The sequence below is a fragment of the Echinops telfairi genome, unplaced genomic scaffold (genome assembly GCF_000313985.2).
Source record: "Echinops telfairi isolate 266 unplaced genomic scaffold, ASM31398v2 ScPeMD7_7467;HRSCAF=8505_1, whole genome shotgun sequence".
Taxonomy (NCBI): Eukaryota; Metazoa; Chordata; class Mammalia; order Afrosoricida; family Tenrecidae; genus Echinops; species Echinops telfairi.
This window is the reverse complement of record NW_022111368.1, coordinates 3,390,313-3,397,103: the sequence shown is the minus strand read 5'-3', so window position 1 is coordinate 3,397,103 and position 6,791 is coordinate 3,390,313. Positions and strand designations below refer to the sequence as shown.

At 40.6% G+C, this 6,791-nt stretch overlaps 1 pseudogene; it reads left to right on the top strand.

The window, feature by feature from the left end:
- LOC101663202 overlaps window positions 1-5,409 on the top strand; it is a 22,778-nt pseudogene extending 17,369 nt beyond the window's left edge.
- Window positions 5,410-6,791: the final 1,382 nt, after the last annotated feature.

Sequence of the window (6,791 nt, the reverse complement as noted above, 5' to 3'; positions counted from 1 at the left end):
CAATAAAATGATTTTTTTTAATGAGATTGAAACCTTGGCTTATACACGAGTATATATGGTGGGTTGCAAATGTTCAAGGAACAGTGGGATTGAAGAAAGCAGTACAAAGGAGTTGCTGGAAAACAAGCCCCAAGGTCGCTGGAATACTAATTGAGATGTTTCAATAAAGGAATGCAACATTGGGAGCACTCATTCATATATGACAAGAAATTTGGAAGACATACCGAGCCAGTTGAGTGGAAGAGATCCGTATTTGTGCCCATTTCAAAGAAATATGATCTAACAGGTTGTGGAGATATATAATAATGTTGTTAATATCAGAAACAAAAAATAAGTTTAAAGATAATTCAAACATTTTTGGAGTAGTAAATCAATTCATGAAAGCCAAAACACAGTCTTGAGTGCCCAGACTTTATCCAGATCATATTTGATTGCTTGAGCTCTAATGAGAGAAGAAGTTATGGGATGACATCAAGAGTATGATACATGCATGAATGAGATGGTTAGGTTTTATGTCAACTTCTACACGGATGAAAATGTAGGGATAGAGTCCAACTGATCAATCCTGTCACAACCTGATGATATCTCCTTGCTGGTGTGGTCTTTTTATAAGATAGACACTGAGAACTTCTTTTGCCCTTCAAGGATTCATCTTGCTTGGATCTAAAACCAAAGCTCATGGAATCAACAGTTAAGAGATCAAACAACACATTGCATTGGGCGAATATGCTTTTAAAAAAAAGAATTCTTTCGAGTGTTGAAAATCAGGGAAGTGTCTTTGAGGACTGAGATGTGTCTGACCGAAGCCATGGTATTTTCAACCATCTCATGTGCATGTGAACATTGGACATTGTAAAAGGAGACCAGCGAAGAACTGATACATTTGAATTGTGGTGCTGGGGAAGAATACTGAAAGTACCAAGACTGCCAAAATATGGTAGTTACATAATCTGGTGTCAATTTGGGACTTGAGAGGATTAAGAGTGAAGGGGTAGAGTCTAGTGTGTCAATTGGGTCATAGCCAATGAGGCCTCTGTGTGGACATGGCCTTCTCCGGAGAATTCTGGGAACTCTGGCACTTTTCCTCCTTGGAGGCAGGAGACATCTTTTCACTCTATTCACTCCCTGGAAGACACTACTGAAAAGACACAATGAACTATATGAGTGCCCTTAGCTGGAGAAGGCAAGTAGAGAAGCCTGCCAGCGCTGAGATGTTTACAATGTCACTGGATCCAAAGAATTTCTACACACTGGTCTGTAATTGTCTTGCACTTCGCATTATTGCATGTGTTTCATGCATCTGAAGAGGAGTTTATAGATCAGAAACAGACATATGGGCAAATATCGGACTTATGGGCTTGGACTGGACTGGGTTCGGATACTTTCTTAATGTGCAATTACCCTTTATATAAAACTCTCTCTTATACACTTATGGGTTTCTATGGATTTGTTTCTCTAGGCTACCCAGACTAACACACAAAATAACAGAAAAACCTGTCTTAGAAGTATGGCCAGAATTCTCCTTAGAGGCAAAGATGGTGATAATTCATCTCACATACTTTGGACATGTCATTTGGAAAGAACAGTCCCTAGAGAAGGACATCAGAGGGCCAATAAAAAGGAAGAAAATGCTTGACAAGATGAATTAACACTGTGCCTGAGACAATTGGCTCAAACATAAGAACAAGTGTTAATATAGACAGGATTGGACTGCATTTTATCCAACTTTGAACACACTTATGCAATGCATAAAACCATGGCTTGGGTCAAAGTAACACCCTTGCTCTTCAATACTCTAAAACTGTTGTGCGCAGCAGATTTACCCGATTCAATACATCTCTTGAGCTCTTGACTGCTGCTTCAATGAGCATTGATTGTGTATCCAAGCAAGACAAATCCTTGACCAGCTTGTATCCATTTATCATGATGTTGCCCATTGGTTCAATTGTGAGAATTTGGGCCTTCTGTACATTGAATTTTAATCCATATTGAAGGTTACATTCCTTGATCTTCAAGTCCTCCTGACTTTCAGCAAGCAAGGCTGTGTCATCCGCATACCACAGGTTCTTAATAAGCGTTCCTCCAATCCCGGTGTCACATTCTTCTTCATAGGATCCAACTTCTGCTAATGATTTTCTCAGTATACAGATGGAACAAATATGATGAGAGGATACAACCCTGACACACACCTTTCCTGATTTTAAACCATGCAGTATTTACTTGTTCTCTTTGCACAACTGCCTTTTGATCCATATACAAGTTCCAAATAACTACAATGAAGTGTTCTGGAATTCCCATCCTTCTAAAGGTTATCCACAGTTTATTATGGTCCACATTGTTGAATGCCTTTGCATAGTCAATGAAACACAAGTAAGCATCTTTGTGGTATTCTCTGTTTAAGCCAAAATCCATCTGACATAACGATGACATTCCTTGTTCCATGTCCTCTTCTGAATCCAGTCTCTCTGTCAATGTACCACTGCAAACATTGTTGTATGATCTTATTCAAAAGTTTACTCATGTGTGATATCAATGATATCATTCTGTAGTTTGAACATTCTGCTGGGCCACCTTTCTTTGGAATGGGCACAAATATTGATCCCTTCCAGTCAGTTGGCCATGTAGCTATCTTCCATTTTTCCTGGCATAGACTACTAAGTGTTTCCAGTGCATCTTCAGCTTGCAGAAACATTTCAATGGGTATTCGATCAATTCCTTGAACCTTGTTTTGAGCTAATGCATTCAGTGTAGTTTGAACTGCTTCCTTCAGTTCCATTGGTTCTTCCTCATATGCTCCATCCTGAAATGGTGGCATATTGACTAGTTCTTTATGGTACAGTGACTCTGTATCCTTTCCATCTTCTCTTGACCATTCCTGCATCATTCAATATTTTTCACATAGAATTTTTCAGTTTCAGATATCCCGGTTCTTGCGCATTTCTTTGTAATATTTGGCTTTGTTTTCTCAAGCTGCCTTTTGGATTTTTCTATTCAGTTCCTTGACTTCTTCCTTTCCTCCATTTGCTTTAGGTACTCTGCGATTACGAGCAAGTTTCAGAGTCTCTTCTCACATCCACTTTGATCTTTTCTTTCTTTCCTTGCTTTTTAACCACCTTTTGCATTCTTCATGATGATGGTCTTGATGTCCTCCCACAGCACATCATATCTTCTGTCATTCGTGTTCATTGCATCAAATCTGCTCTTGAGATGTTCTCAAAATTCAGGTGGGACATAATCAAGAGCATATTTTTGACCCTTTTGAACTTCAGCTTTATCCTGAACTTACATATGAGCATTTGATGGTCTGTTCCACAGTCAGCCCCTGGCTTGGTTATAGCACTGATATTGAATTATTCCATCATATTGTCCCATAGCTGTAGTCAATTTAATTTCTGTCTATTCTCTCTCGTGAAGTCCATGTGTACAGTCACCTTTTTTGTTGTTGAAAAACGGTATTTGCTATAAACAAGTCATTAGTTTTGCAAAATTCTGCCATAAGATCGCCAGCTCCATTTCTGTCACCAAGACAATATTTTCCATAGTTGCTTTCTCTTTATTTCCAGCTTTTGTATTCCAATCACCAATAACTATCAATGCATATTGATTGCATGTATGATCAACTTCCCACTGAAGTTGTTGGTGGAATTCTTCACTGTATTCATCGCTAGCTGAATGTGTTTGGTGAATTAAAGTTGAATAATAGTCATATTGATTGCTTTTCCTTGAAGGCAGATAAATATAATCCTACTACAAACAACATTGTACTTCATGATGGATTTAGCAAGATCCTTTCTGATACTAAATGCCATGCCATTCCTCTTGATTGTGTTATTTCCAGCTTAGTAAAGTGTATAATTTTCTAATTCAAAATGGCCAAGACCAATTCATTTTAGCTCACTAATGTCTAGGGTATCAATATTCCTGCATTCCATTTCATTTTTTTATCAATTTATTGGGGCTCATACAATTCATGACAATACATAGATCAATTGTGTAAAGCACATCTATACATTTGTTGCCCTCATCATTCCCAAAGTTCGCTTGCCTCTTGGGTTCCCGGAACCCGCTAATTTTCCTTTTTTTTCCCCCTCCCCTTCCCTTCCTCCTCCCCTCTCCCCCATGCACCCTTAATAATTTATAAATTATTATTGTATCTTATATTACACTGTCTGGCGTCTCCTTTCACCCACCCCTCCGCTGCCCGTCCCCCAGAGAGGAGGCCACACGTAGCTCCCTGTGATCCATTCCCCCCTACTACATCCCCTTTCAAATTTTTCTAAATTCATAGTTTTCACATTCCAAGTTCTGGTCATTAGAAGATTTTTGCAGCTGTGTTTCTTTACCTTGAACAGTTCCCCATCAGCAAAGGAAGATCCCAAAGACTCGATTCCCACAAGTCTCACTGGATTCACATCACTGTGGTTGTCGGCTCCCTTCCAAGAAAGGGATTCCTCTTTAGCCACATTTGGAGTGTCCTCCGACCCAAGGGGTCAATCCTCTGGCAGTGTCTCCAGCCATGTTCTTCCTTTGTCTAGACATTCACTGCTTGACAATGCATCAAGGCTTTGCATAGGTTTGCTGTGACTTCTTCTGAAGTAGGCAGCCAAGTCCTTCTTTCTCATCTGTTCTTAGTCTGAAAGTGCTACTAAAACCTGTTCCCTTTAGGTGTACACTGCTAGCATTTGAGATACCAGTGACATGGCTTCCAACATCACAGCAACATACAAGCCACCACAGTATGACAAACTGACAGACAAGTGGTGGCGGTGTCTTTAGAGATGGGGAAAATCTTACTGGGCGAGGGAGATGTTCTAGAATATGTGAACATTTTGTATTTTGCTGTTGGTTTCTCACAGAAGATTGGGGGACACCTCTTTCTTTCTGAAAGACCCGACCTTGAGCCTGGGCAGTAGAATCCCATAGGTCTGATTAGCATTGTCATTATTCTATGATTGTGAGCAATTTCATTCCGGTGATTGGTGGTATCTTTGTAGAGGAACTCTAACAACTTCCCTCATTGATTTATTTGTCACCAAGATAATAGCCAAAGTTTTGGAGGGCAAGGAACTACCTGGTATAGTTTGTTCCATGGTTTTATGCTGGAGCAAAGGTTGGCACAGCGATAAACAAAAATTAAACAGGTGAGCTTGTTGTCCTTCACTGGGAGCACTCTGGTGGGAAAACAGGTGGCCCTTGTAGTTTGGGAGACATTTGCTAGAACTTGGTGAACACAGTGCCATAATTGTTCTTGAGGGTGCAGACCTCAATTTGATCTTTCCATCAGCTCTTTGTAGCCATGGGGACAGCTGGCAGAGGTGTATGATGGGAGGAGCTTTTTGTCATGGAAGCATCCATGACATGTTTGTAAATCAACTTTCAAAAGGCCAGTGCCCAAACCTGTGTTGGTAACCATGGGACTCTAATGTTCTCTGAGGACCACTCCACACGAAGCAGGCAGTGAGCACGTTCCTGATGTCAGTGGAAACAACAAAGAAAGAAGGTAGTATGGGGACCTATGGTGGCAAGGTTACGGGTTGAACTGAGAATTACACAGAACTGACCATCATGACAGGTATCACCCACCTGCACTGATCATGCAACAGAGACTTTTGTTTCAACTCTATCTTTAAATTCAAGAATGGAGAATTCTTGGCATGAAATAATGACCAAAAACAGGGACTTTTGTACATATATTTATATGGCAATACATTGAGGAAGTATTGAGGACAGACTTTGGGCCTCTGCTGAAGGCCTTCCTTAACGCAAGAACACTTTGTTCTAAAAAATTGGCATTCTGTGATGCTCACTCTCCCGGCACGATCACTGAAAACAAAATGGGTGCACAAGAAAATATGGTAAAGAAAGCTGATGTTGCCCAGCTATAAAAAAAAATTAGGGTGTGGGCCTTTTTTTAAAAAAATCATTTTATTGGGGGCTCTTACAGCTCTTATCACATCCATACATACATCTGTTTTGTCAAGCACATTTGTACATTTGCTGCCATCATCATTTTCAAAACATTTTCTTCCTACTTGAGACCTTGGTATCAGCTTTTCATTTTTCATCCTCCCTCCCTCACCCTCCCTGTCTTATGAGCCTCTGATAATTTATAAATCATTGTTTTTTTTAAATCATTTTATTGGGGCTCATACAATTCATCACAATCCATACACACATCAATTGTGTAAAGCACACTTGTACATTTGTTGCCCACGTCATTCTCAAAATATGCTTTCCGCTTGGGTTCCTGGAATTAGCTCCTCATTTTCCTTTTTCCCCTTCCCCTCCCTCCCGTTCCCCCCTCCCTCATGGACCCTTAATAATTTATAAATTATTATTATATCTTATCTTACACTGCCCTCCATCTCCCTTCACCCACCCTTCTGTTGCCCATCCCCCAGAGAGGAGGTTATATGTAGATCCTTGTGATCGATTCCCCATTTCTACCCCCCCTTCCCTCCCGGTATCGTCACTGTGACCGCTGGTCCTGAGGGGTTCATCTGTCCTAGATTCCCTGCGTTTCCAGATGATGCCTGGCTATCAAAAGATATAGCGTCTGGGGTCTTAAAGGCTTGAAGACAAACAAGCGGCCATCTAGCTCAGAAACAACAAAGCCCACAGAGAAGAAGCACACAAGCCTGTGTGAACACGAGGTATTGAAGGGATCAGGTAGCAGACACCAAGGAACAAAAACCATCATTGTGTGACCACCTTCGCCACATAAACGCTGAAGATGAATGCGTGCATAAGTAAGTGTGGTGAAGAAGGCTGATGGTGCCCGGCTATCAAGA